Here is a 12030-nt window from a genome sequence, read left to right as displayed (position 1 = left end):
CTGACACACCACACCAGTGCTCTCATTTCTACATTGGGTGTAGTTACAGATGTTCGTGCTGATATTTAGTTCCCTAAATGGGACCTGGGGTGTTGTTGTTTTTTTTGTTTTGTTTTTTTTTTGAGTTCCCCTCTCCAAGCCTATATCCTTTCACAGCAGTTGAAATTGGCTGCTTTTCCTTGTGGTTCCTGGGATAAAAGTCTTTTTGGGTGGTAGGGCTTTCTCAGTCTGAATCTCCACCTTTTGGAATTCGCTCCTGTTGGTGGGTCAGATACTGGATCCAGAATATGGTAGATTTCTGAGCCCAATCAAAAGCTTTTTAATTTGTTAGATTTGAAGGAGTTTATTAATAAAGTTGATGATGCAATGACAAGTTGCAATCCTGGAGGGATAGATTGTAAGCTCTTTGGAGCAGGTATCCTCTTTTTTTATTCTGTTTGTACAATGCATAGCACAATGGGGTCCCAGTCCATGACTAGAGATCCTAGACACGACAGTAATACAAATAATAAATAATGATAATAACAGATCACATTTATACAAGGGGTGAAATTCTAGATTTATTGAAGTCAATGGCAAAGATCCCATTGACTGTAGTGTAGCCAGGATTTCATCCAAGTTGTCCAGATTGCTGAAATCAGATGCACTTGCCACCCTGATTCTATACCAAACGAGCAGAAGCCACCGAGACATCCGGGTGCTGGTACAGTCGGTCATTTGTACACTTTCTCCATGTCATAATGGTTGCAGCAGTGAGATTTCATACAGTGAGATTTTGTCTTAAATGTCCATCTCAGGGACTAGCAAAAATCAGTTCACCTGGCTGAAGTGGCTTTTAACTAAAGGTCAGACAAATGGCATTGGGAAGCTTGGGCACATTTTAAAGAGTTCTCTTACAGTGAGTCTGTAGAAACAGATTTCCATGTTTATTGCTGCTCAGCAACTCCTGATCAAATGTGTTCAGCTTACAAATTAAGTCAGTAACAGCCAGAACTGCAAACTCACCTTAGAATCCCAAAGTCAAGTTGGACTCTTCCTTGCTCATCTGTCAGCAGCAATAACAATTCTGCAGCTGGAACTTAGTTAACATGATGCTTGAGCCAGCAGAATCCGAAGATTGTTAGATCGGCAGAGGGCTGGTAGGGTAAGGAGCTGGTAGAGCGCAAACAGCCGAAATACCTTTGCCTAAACACAAGGGGGAGGATCTGTTGAATAAGAAGGTGCCATTTTTGCAATCACTTTTCTGCTCATAATCTCCCTTTAACACAAGGGAGTAACTTCCTGGAAGTGGTTCTTCATACCAGTTTCCATCTAGTGTGATTACAGGTCAGTGTTTTAACCATCTGTTATTAGGCAAGAACGTTTGCATTAAGACTCAGGTCTGCCTGTCACAAGAAATGTTATGCATGCATTGAAATGGCCTTGTGGATCTGTGTGCATATATACAGTAGGGTAAACTGTTAGCCTTCATGTTCAGTCAGTGTAGTGGACCTTGCCTCTCCTGTAGCAAGGCATGTAAAGGACACCAATCACTCTTGTTAGCTCCATTGAGATTCATGAGCATAACACAGGCCCAAGGTGAGAAGGCGGCAGAAGTGTCATTTACATCAAAGGGAAGCTTTTCAGATTTGTTATTTAAATTCCTTTGTTCCTGCTGGGATTTAATGAGGAGTGTGACCTGTCTTCCTTTATGACAGAAAGGTGACTTCTTAGGTGAGCACTCACTTCCTTCCATTTCTTATGTGGCACATCGACTTTCCTTCCCATTTAATATTGCGTTGTCTTCCATGGCTAGTGGCTGGGTGTTATACTATTGATGGTTGGCTGTAATAATTTGTGATGAAGACATTCACAGCGGGGATTTCTATTTGTGTATTTACAGTGAGTCAGAGCTGAGATTTTTCACTTGGTTAAGTGAATTTGATTTTTTTTTATTATTTAAGTATCCTTGATCTTTTTTTTTTTTTTTATTTAAACTGAGCATTAGTCTATGAAATGCCTACTGGTTGCATAAATCTGCTTGGCTTGTGCATTCTAATGAAATCATAAGGTAAAATGTTATGTTGTGAATAACGCAAAGTAGAAGGCATGGTGGAGTATGGCACATGTTTGTGGTATTACTCTTCCTTCTGATTCAGTGCTGAACCAATGCCCAAGCACAGTAGTAGATGACATTCTGTTCCTGGAGGCGCTCTGTTTTGGGTGAGACACAATGACTTAAGCACTTGTGGTCATTAAAGATCCCACCTCCCTTCTTGTAAGGGAAGATAGAGGTAGATGTACTGGCCAAATTCCAATTTAATTGCATCCTTCCTGCTGAAAATGTTCCCTGTAGTTGCTTCTTGTCTGCCATCCCTCAGGGTTTCCACTGGGAGAGAAACTTTATATGGCTGAAGCACCAGCCAGGCCCAGCCAATGGAAACTGCTCTGAGGATGTGCAAAACAACCATTAAATGAGGACTTTCCCATGTTTAGCATATTTTCGGTCTTGTCTTGTCAATTATGGCTTCTGATTATAATTAATTAACAAATGAGAACAAATTAAAACTTGCATAGTATCACACTGGGTACTGGCTCAGAAGTAGGTCATGAATCTAAGCTCAGCTGTTTAGTGCCATTTTGTTTCATCCACTGCACTGTCAAGCCTCTCTTTCTCCAGGCCTTGAGAAGACCTCTAACTATTAGGAGCTAGGAGGAAAGTTTCCCAGATGGCAGATTGCCCTGTAACTTCAAACAGCATCTGGTACTGGCTGCTGTAGGTGACAGGCTACTAGACTAGATGTACCATTGCTCTGATTCATTATGGTAATTCCTATATATAAAAAATAAATGGTACCCTGCTTTGGTGTTGTACAGAGCCCTGCTGCCGAATGGGGACAGCCTGAACACAGAACTCTGTCCAGTTCCAACCCAGTACTACTTTTAGTCCACACCTCTTTGACATGGAACCTGAAACAGAGGAACAAACCCCGCACACATCAATTCCCGCAGTTTCTGTGGTAATTCTCTGTAGCTTGGGAGTGGTGTAATTAGTCACAGCTTTATAATGGACCCTTTTATAATAATCTGCAAACAGTCCACAGCCTTACAGAGTTTTCAGTGAGCGTGGTGAGTGAAAGCACCATTTTATCGATAAAACCTACTCACACCCACATCCCAGTTGCTGAGCTTGTATTTTTAGAATCTCACCACTCCTCCTTGCTGTTATAAAATAGCAAAACCTCTTCTGTTATGCGGCACCATGGAGAGAGAATTGCTTTGCTATTGGCCGTAGTTGGTATAAAAGTACAATAAGCCAGTTGGCAAGCAAGCCCACTAATACAGTGGATAAATGTACTCTGGGACTGAAACTCCATCAAGGGGCCTGGCACCATAATGAAATGCTAGAGCAGAAGTGGGGTATTTGTCACCAAAGTTCTTGCCTCGGAATGTTTTTCCTGTATTTTTTTTAAATGTATACAAGTTCTTTATTTAGCCTCTTCCATATGACTTTTGTATGCCAATGGACTGGAGTGAACTAAATAATACAAATAGCTACAGATCATAGCAAGAATATAGCTACAGGGTTAAAAACCAAATGAGAGATGGGAGGCCTGGTCTACACTAGGACTTTAATTCGGATTTAGCTGCCTTAATCCGAATTAACCCTTCACCCGTCCACACTACAGAGCCAGTTAATTCGAATTAAAGGGCCCCTTAAATCGATTTCTGTACTCCACCTCGACGAACGGAGTAGAGCCTAAATCGATTTTGTTAATTCGAATTAGGGTTAGTGTGGACGCACACCACCGAATTACTGTGTTTAAGTTAATGGGGTAGTGTGGCCGCACACCACCGAAGTAATGTGGTTTAAAACCGAATTAAGGTGCTTAGTGTGGCCGCGCACAATCGAATTTATACAACCTGTTTCCCAAATTCGAATTATCTAAATTCAGATTAATCCTGTAGTGTAGACATACCCGGAGTCACCAGTGAAACAAATGGGTTTTGAGTTCAGGCAGGGGCTTGAAGAGAGAAGCTCAGTTCCTCATGTTTTGAAGGAGTTTTTCTGACCTTACATGGAAACTTTCACAATCCCCAAACTCTATAACAGATACTTTTTCTCTATGTATCTTAGGACAGGTTGTAGTTATTTTATGTATCCCTTAAATGTCCCAATTATAAATGTGGATGTTGAGCCAGAGTATAGTTACTCACTATTCATCCCTGTGCCAAAAACAATGAAATCAGGTTACTGGTAATTTTTTAGCAGGCTGGTTTTGAATCCCACTGATATCTCTGCACGTCAGTGTAAAGTTCACTATTAAAAAAAATACGTTTTCCTTGATTTGATGGTTGCTTGGTCTGTAGAAAATCATTGGAAAACAAAGTGGCATCTTTCAATGCTGGGCAGCTACTTCCTCTGATTTCTGTTTTATGAACCGCTGCATGTAGGTTAAGAAGAGGGGGAGAACCTCTGGGGGGTTTAGGGTTTGGACCTCATTAGTTCTAATCAAATGGCAGAATAACGACTTACACGTCCAGTTGTCATCCAGAGTGTGGTGAGGAAGCAACAGAATGTGCAGCCCCTACCCGTATGAAGTGCTACAGAACTTTGACATATCCAGGGCCGTGATTGGTTTTTAGCATATGTTGGAGGGGCAGGGAAGAAAGAAACCATTAAAATTCTCCGTATTAGTTTTTATAATGCTAATTGCTGGATCAGTGGCTTTGAAGAAGCCTCCTTAGTTATCCCATTCCTTTTTTTCCCCCTGATTGATTTAAGGTTGGATTTAATGTTTCCTTTACTCTGAATAGCTCCCTGATCTTTGCTGGCTGATTCCTTGGCGCCCTGGGAGAATTGTATTTATTTGACACCCCTTCCAACATGAAGGAAACGGCCCAATCCTGAAAAATCCTGAGTAGATGGAGCAGCTATTTCTAGTGCAGTAGCCACCGGTCATTATCATTAGACTAGGTACTGTGTAAACAAATCATAGGCTCTAAAGGCTTTAAAATGCCATAAGGACACACAAACTCCTGTTCTAGTACAGATGACAATCCATGGCCAATAGTGGCCTATGTCAGGTACTACTTGGGAAGTTTAAAAATTCTGCACAATGCACCCGTTCCATTGTGCAGTAACACAATGAAAGCTATTTAGAGTGAACTTGAATATCGTGAAACTCTGTTTTGAGGGAAGAGGAATGAAGCCTGTGGATTTTCAGTCTACTTATGCTAAAGTCCAATTCTCTAATAAATGGGTTCCACTGTGAAGTGCATGACTTACACCCTATATGTATCTGGTAGGTGTTAATGTTGTATGTTAGCGGGACTAAACGCCCCCATTTCCTATTGCTGAGTCAGAGCGATAAGAGGGTGGAGAAAAGCTAAAAATAGCATGGACGGCCTTTAGAGGATGTAAATGGGTGTAACTTTATTTAGGTTGTAGCTATGCTGATTTACACCAACTAACGTTCTGGCCCATAAGAGTCTAAACCAATTTTTAATCTTAACATGATATTTTTCTAACTACCCAGTTGCAGTGAGTTCCATGGCTTAATTCTACATTGCATAAAGAAAGATTTTAGTTATTGTTTTAAATGTTTACCTTTAAATGTCATTGTTTCCTACTTGTACTTGTATACTGGGACAAGGTAAATAGGAACACCCAATCGGCATTCTTTGTGTGGCCTGGTGGATAGCATGCTGGACTGAGATTCAGGAGACCTGGTTTTTGTTCCCAGTTCTGCCACTGGCTTGCTGGATGGGCCTTGGGCAAGTCACTTCACCTCTCTGCGCCTCAATTCCCCATCTTAAAATAGGGATAATGATGCTGATCTTCTTTGTAAAGCACTTTGAAATCCACTCATGAAGTGCTATATAAGAGCTTATATCATAGAATCATAGAATATCAGGGTTGGAAGGGACCTCAGGAGGTCATCTAGTCCAACCCCCTGCTCAAAGCAGGACCAACACCAACTAAATCATCCCAGCCAGGGCTTTGTCAAGCCGGGCCTTAAAAACCTCCAAGGAAGGAGACTCCACCACCTCCCTAGGTAACGCATTCCAGTGCTTCACCACCCTCCTAGTGAAATAGTGTTTCCTAATATCCAACCTAGACCTCCCCCACTGCAACTTGAGACCATTGCTCCTTGTTCTGTCATCTGCCACCATTGAGAACAGCCGAGTTCCATCCTCTTTGGAACCCCCCTTCAGGTAGTTGAAGGCTGCTATCAAATCCCCCCTCATTCTTCTCTTCTGGAGACTAAACAATCCCAGTTCCCTCAGCCTCTCCTCATAAGTCATGCGCTCCAGAACCCTAATCATTTGTGTTGCCCTCCGCTGGACTCTTTCCAATTTTTCCACATCCTTCTTGTAGTGTGGGGCCCAAAACTGGACACAGTACTCCAGATGAGGCCTCACCAATGTCAAATAAAGGGGAACGATCACGTCCCTCGATCTGCTGGCAATGCCCCTACTTATACAGCCCAAAATGCCGCTAGCCTTCTTGGCAACAAGAGCACACTGTTGACTCATATCCAGCTTCTCGTCCACTGTGACCCCTAGGTCCTTTTCTGCAGAACTGCTACCTAGCCATTTGGTCCCTAGTCTGTAGCTGTGCATGGGATTCTTCCGTCCTAAGTGCAAGACTCTGCACTTGTCCTTGTTGAACCTCATCAGGTTTCTTTTGGCCCAATCCTCTAATTTGTCTAGGATCTCCCTCTATTTAAAAGACCCGTTAGATGATCTAGTCCCTCTCCAAGCACTACTGGATTATTCCCTTCTGTATGTTTTCTAGAGTCTGTCCAATTTCATTGTATATACTGTTTATAATGTATCACCTTTGATATTTTTCTAAACTAAATAATCATTTCAGCATTTTAAAAATCACTCCTTGTTTGAAAGCCTCACGATTGATCTGATGCTTTGGAAACAAATAATTTAAGACTAGATCGCCTATGACCTTACCATTTCCATGCACCAGAGACGGGAGTCGTCATTATTTATTTATTACAGTACTGCCTAGGAACCCTAGTCATGGCTGAAGACCCACTGTGCTAGGCACTGCGTGAACACAGAACAAACAGATGCTACAAAGATCTCACAATCTTGTTGTTTTTCATTAGTAATGACAAATATTTTTATAAATACAGTACACTCCGCTTATTAGAATAGCAGCTCCTCAGTTGCCAGCAAGAAGGTGCTATTATCCAGTGGCAGGTTGATGATGCTACAGTCAGGGGAGGAAGCTCTGGGCCATGCCTTCCCTGACTGCAGCCCTGCAAACCTGCCCATGGATGGGGCAGCAGCGGGGTCAGGGCGCCGCAGCCTGGATGCTGGCGCTTTCTAGAAGACGCTGGGGGCTGCAGACATGTGGGGTTGCACCATACCTCTTCTTTCACTCTTTGGGGGTCAGGGCTCCGCACATCCGAGTGCTTCCTTCCCTGCGTGCAGTCCCCCAGCAGGGCGTAGCCTGGAGAGTACAGGGAGAGGTATCGTGCCGCTCTGACATCCAAGCTGCAGCCCCCATTCCCACTACTGCCCTTCCCACAGCCTGCCCTCCTGGCCCGCAGCTCCTTACATCTTGTGCTGCAGGATGGGCTGAGTAGTGGCCTGGCTGCAGGCAGGTTTGCAGGGCTGCAGCCAGGGAAGGCATATCTCAGTGCTTCCTTCCTTGGCTGCAACCTCCAAAACCTGCCTGCAGCAGGTAGGGACTTTCTTTCTTTTAAAAAAAAAAAGGGGGGGGGGAGTGCTGTTAAGTGGCATACCACTGTCAGTATTGAATTCTGTTAATGGGATGGGATTGGTTCCCGGCAATATGTTGCCATTAACTGGCAGTTGCTAGTATCAGGATTGCTAGTAGGCGGAATATACTGTAGGGGAAATACTTATCATAGATCACCATCGACGTTACAGAGATGGCTTACAGTGTAGTGTTCTGTTCTGTTCAGTTCAGCTTCTTACACGGTGCCCATCACCATGGAATCTGAGTGTGTCCCAAAACGGCATTAAGCAACGTGATTAGCATCTGTCTCATGTGGCTCTTTTTCTCCCTTCCTCTCCCCAGCAGGAAGTTGATAGAATTATTATTAGTTTAAAATTTACCAATTCTTTTATGTTTTTCCTTTTGCCCTTTTGTGTGATGAATATTTAAATAGGTTCCCAAATGTGGTTGCTTTTAAAGTGTCGATAAGCCCTTGTATAAACTGAGTTCTTTTTAATTTATTCTGTATGGGGGGCTTTTGGTGGTGGTAGTGTCACTTTATAACCAAGGTTTTCTGCGACGATATAAAACAGAGGTCCCCAAAGTGTGGGGCTAAGGGGCCATGGAGGAACATTTGGGGGGGCACAGTGGGGCTTGAGCCAGCTCCCATGAGGGGGCAGGGAAGGAGCGCGCTCCAGCCCTGCCCCCAGCTGTGGCCCCAGCTCCAGCCTCAGCTCCGTCCCCAGCCTTGGCCCCTGACTGAGGCCCAGCCATGGCTTCTGCTCCCAGCCCCAGCCTCGACCCCTGGCCACAGCTCCGTTCCTGGCCCTGACCCCATCTCGGCCTTGGCCGTGGCTCCGTTCCCAGCCCCAGCCACCACCACCCCCAGGTGCAGCCCCAGCCTCGGCCCCCTTGCCCTTGTCCACATGGCCCCGTTCCCAGCCCCGGCTCCTGTGGGAGGGGGCGTAGACAGAAGTAAGGGGAGGCGTTACCGTGAAAAATTTAGGGACCCCTGATATAAAAGGTTGCATTGCAGTTTTGGCCTGTTGTCCATGTTGTCCTCTTCCCTTGAGTGTCATGCTTGTGCTGTGCATTGGTTAATTGTTGCCCTCCATCCCATAGGTATCTGTGTTTTATATGCCTGATTTGTGAAGTGCTTTGATATCGAAAGGTGCTATATAAGGTCAACTTCGAAAACACGATAGATTCAAAATCAGAAGAAGACAGTAAAGAATATATGTCTATGCAGATTGAAAGAACCCTTCATCTTTCTCTCACAGCAGTTACATTTTTCAATCTCTCACTGCTGACAAAGACAAATTTTACCCACTAGGAGAAACCTGAGATGCATTTTTGTTGGTGCTTGATATAAATGCAGTGTAAATAATTTAAAGGGTTCAGTTGCCTCAGTCAGTGAAATAGTGGACTTTAGTTCCATATATCTCATTTGACACCAGTGTTGTGGTCAGGTGAAGTGAGGTAGGAATAATGCAAAGGCCTCATCACAGCATTGTAAATTTAGGCTGCTGGCAAAGCTGTAATCGGGGATAAAAATCAAGGAGTGAGAAATGTCAGCATGACTCGGATTTTAGTCCCACAGAATGTAGGTGTGAGCCTGATTACAATTGAAGGCACTGACAGCATGGTGAAGTCTAACCAACAGCTGTCTGAAAATATAAACCACTTGTATTTAGCTGCATTTCCTAGAATTCCTGATCCTTTGATCCAGCGTTTGAATAGATGACACTATTTTCTGTTAAAAAATCCTTTATAGGGGATGACTAGCAGAGAATAGTGGCGCTTCATTGACCTTTTTTAGCGGATTAAGCAACCAATCTGTTCCTCAGGATCTTGATTTTAGTAGAACAAACTTCCTTAAACTTAGTGGTAGACGCATGGGCCTCTGCTGCATAATCACCATAGAACGCACGTGCATGCGACTGCGTTTGTGGCTCTCAGAGATTGCTTTCCCATACCAGTATGAAAGTGTGGCACATACACGCAGCTAAGAATGTAGTTTTTTATAAAATATCCCCTTCATTCAACAGTCTCCGCTGACAGCCTTGGGAATTCGTCAGCTTCCTTTAGGCTGAACATCTCAGCCATGAGACAGCAACAAAAGTGACCTTGATCACAGTTGACTGCTCTCCTTAAGGCTTTCCTCTCTCTCTCTCTCTCTCTCTCTCTCTCTCTCTCTTTTTATTTTTTATGTTTGTTTGGGGTTTTTTTTGGCTAGTTTGTGCAGAGAGAGGTAAGGGAGAGGCGCTCTAATAGCGACAGGGAATATGCCACGTTTAAAATGCCTTGGGTGGTGGGCCTGGTGGCACGCAGTGCATCATGCTGAGCAATGGGATCGCAAGGTATGGGAGGAGGAGACATAACTCATTCCCCTAGGTTTTGGCCTCGTAGAGGTGGCTTGACAGGTTCACGTGCTGCATAGATTTAAATGAACAGACACAAATGGAAACGCCTCCCGTGGGTGACTGCTGAGAACGCTGTGAGCAGCACCTACTGTAACAAAGCAAGTGGTCAGTCGCTTATTCAAATAGGGTATATTTATTTAATATATATTTAAAATATTATAACAGTCTATATTTATATAGGAACTTTTCGCCCGGAAGGATCCTAAAGCACTTTACAAATTTAATAAACTAATATAGGATGCTGTACAAACTATATATTTTCTTGGTTTGAAGATCTTACAACAACACTTCACACCAGTGTAGGAGAGGACATGGACAATACCCTGTGAAGTTAAAACTATGAGAGCAATTTAGGTAGGCAGACTGAAATCAGATGAATTGCTATTTGGCCTGAAAATGGGGGCTAACACCCCCACTGTGTGAAAAGTGCTATGGGATCTTTAATAATGACAAATGGTTAGTGATTTTTCATTCTATGACTCATTCACCCACAGCTGCTCAGTGCCCCTTAACAGCCTGGTGGCATGTTGATGCTGTAATGGCTCAAAGTAAAGTGTCACCATCAACATTTTCTGCCACACCTAAGTCTCAGAGCCAAGAGGAAGGATGGCCCAGTGCCTGGGCATTAGCCTGGAACTTAGGCGACTTGGGTTCAAGTCTTTGTTCCACCATAGACTTCCTGTGTGAGCCTGGTGAAGTCACTTAATCTTTGTGTCAAAGAAAAAAGAGAGTAAAATTTGTGTAAATTGAGCTAAGAACAGTTCCCTCCCTTGCGGGGCATTGTGAGAAAAAGTAGACTAAAGATTGTGAGGCGTCCAGTGTCACATTTCCTGAGCTAACTGCATCTCTGATCCTTTTGTGGCCTCCTTGAGGGCACCCCACTTTGATCTCTCTTGAGGCAGTATCCCATGACACACTCTCCCCCTGTAGACCTGGGCCTTAGGCTGCAGAATTCTGCAGTTTACTGTAATTGTCAGGGGCAATGACAGGTTAACCAGTGAGGAGCCAGCTCTCATAAAAACGAAGTACTGTTTATTCAGAACAAAAACATTTCAGAGAAAACCTATCTTTAAAACAATAAACAGCTTGTTTGCAGGTCTAATTTGCCAGGCAGTTACCCATCTTCCACATGGAGACCCTGGCACACATTCAACGAATTAAAAATGGATAAATCATAGGTCTCAAAATGTAATTGTAAATGGGGAATTATCATTGAGTGGGTCTGTTTCTAATGGGGTCCTGCGAGGATTGATTCTTGAGCCTATGCTATTTAATATTTTTTTGTCTATCACCTGGAAAAAAAACACATCATCTCTGATAATGTTGGCCGATGACACACAAATTGGGGGAGTGGTAAATGAAGAGGACCGGTCACTGATACAGAGCGACCTGGATCTCTTGGTGTGCTGGGCGCAAGCAAACAATATTCATTGTAATATGGCTAAATGTAAATATATACATCTAGGAACAAAGAATGTAGGTATGGGGGACTCTCTCCAGGGAAACAGTGACTCTGAAAAAGATTGAGGGGCGGGGGGGGGGAAGGTTGGAGCCAATTAGGACAGGGCAGGGGAAGTCAGAGAGTTTTCTTCAGTTCTGAGGAATGTCCAGAGATCCCTGCTTTGGCTCCTTTGTTCCTATTGGCTGGAGTCTCTGGCTGGCTGCTCTCTGCAGTTTTTCCCCACAGTCACATGGGGGGGGGGAGGGAAGCACCCCCTGTATCCTAGTACCCCCATATAAGTATGTAGGATAGATGGAAGCAGGGCCGGCTCCAGGCACCAGCTTGTCAAGCAGGTGCTTGGAGCAGCCACTCAGGAGAGGGGTGGCACGTCCAGCTATTCGGCGGCAATTCGGCGGATGGTCCCTCACTCCGGCTCGGAGCGAAGGACCTTCCGCCGAATTGCCGCCGCAGATCGCGAT

General features: G+C 44.1%; 1 protein-coding gene across 1 annotated transcript in view; it reads left to right on the top strand.

Moving 5' to 3' along the window:
• The window catches only part of MYO5B (myosin VB), a 379086-nt gene that overhangs the window by 234785 nt on the left and 132271 nt on the right, over nucleotides 1-12030 (top strand). The gene's annotated exons all lie outside the window — the stretch shown is intronic.

Source organism: Terrapene carolina, unplaced genomic scaffold, assembly GCF_002925995.2.
Source record: "Terrapene carolina triunguis isolate 2854851 unplaced genomic scaffold, T_m_triunguis-2.0 Scaffold69, whole genome shotgun sequence".
Lineage (NCBI taxonomy): Eukaryota > Metazoa > Chordata > Testudines > Emydidae > Terrapene > Terrapene triunguis.
This window is presented reverse-complemented; position numbering and strand designations above follow the sequence as displayed.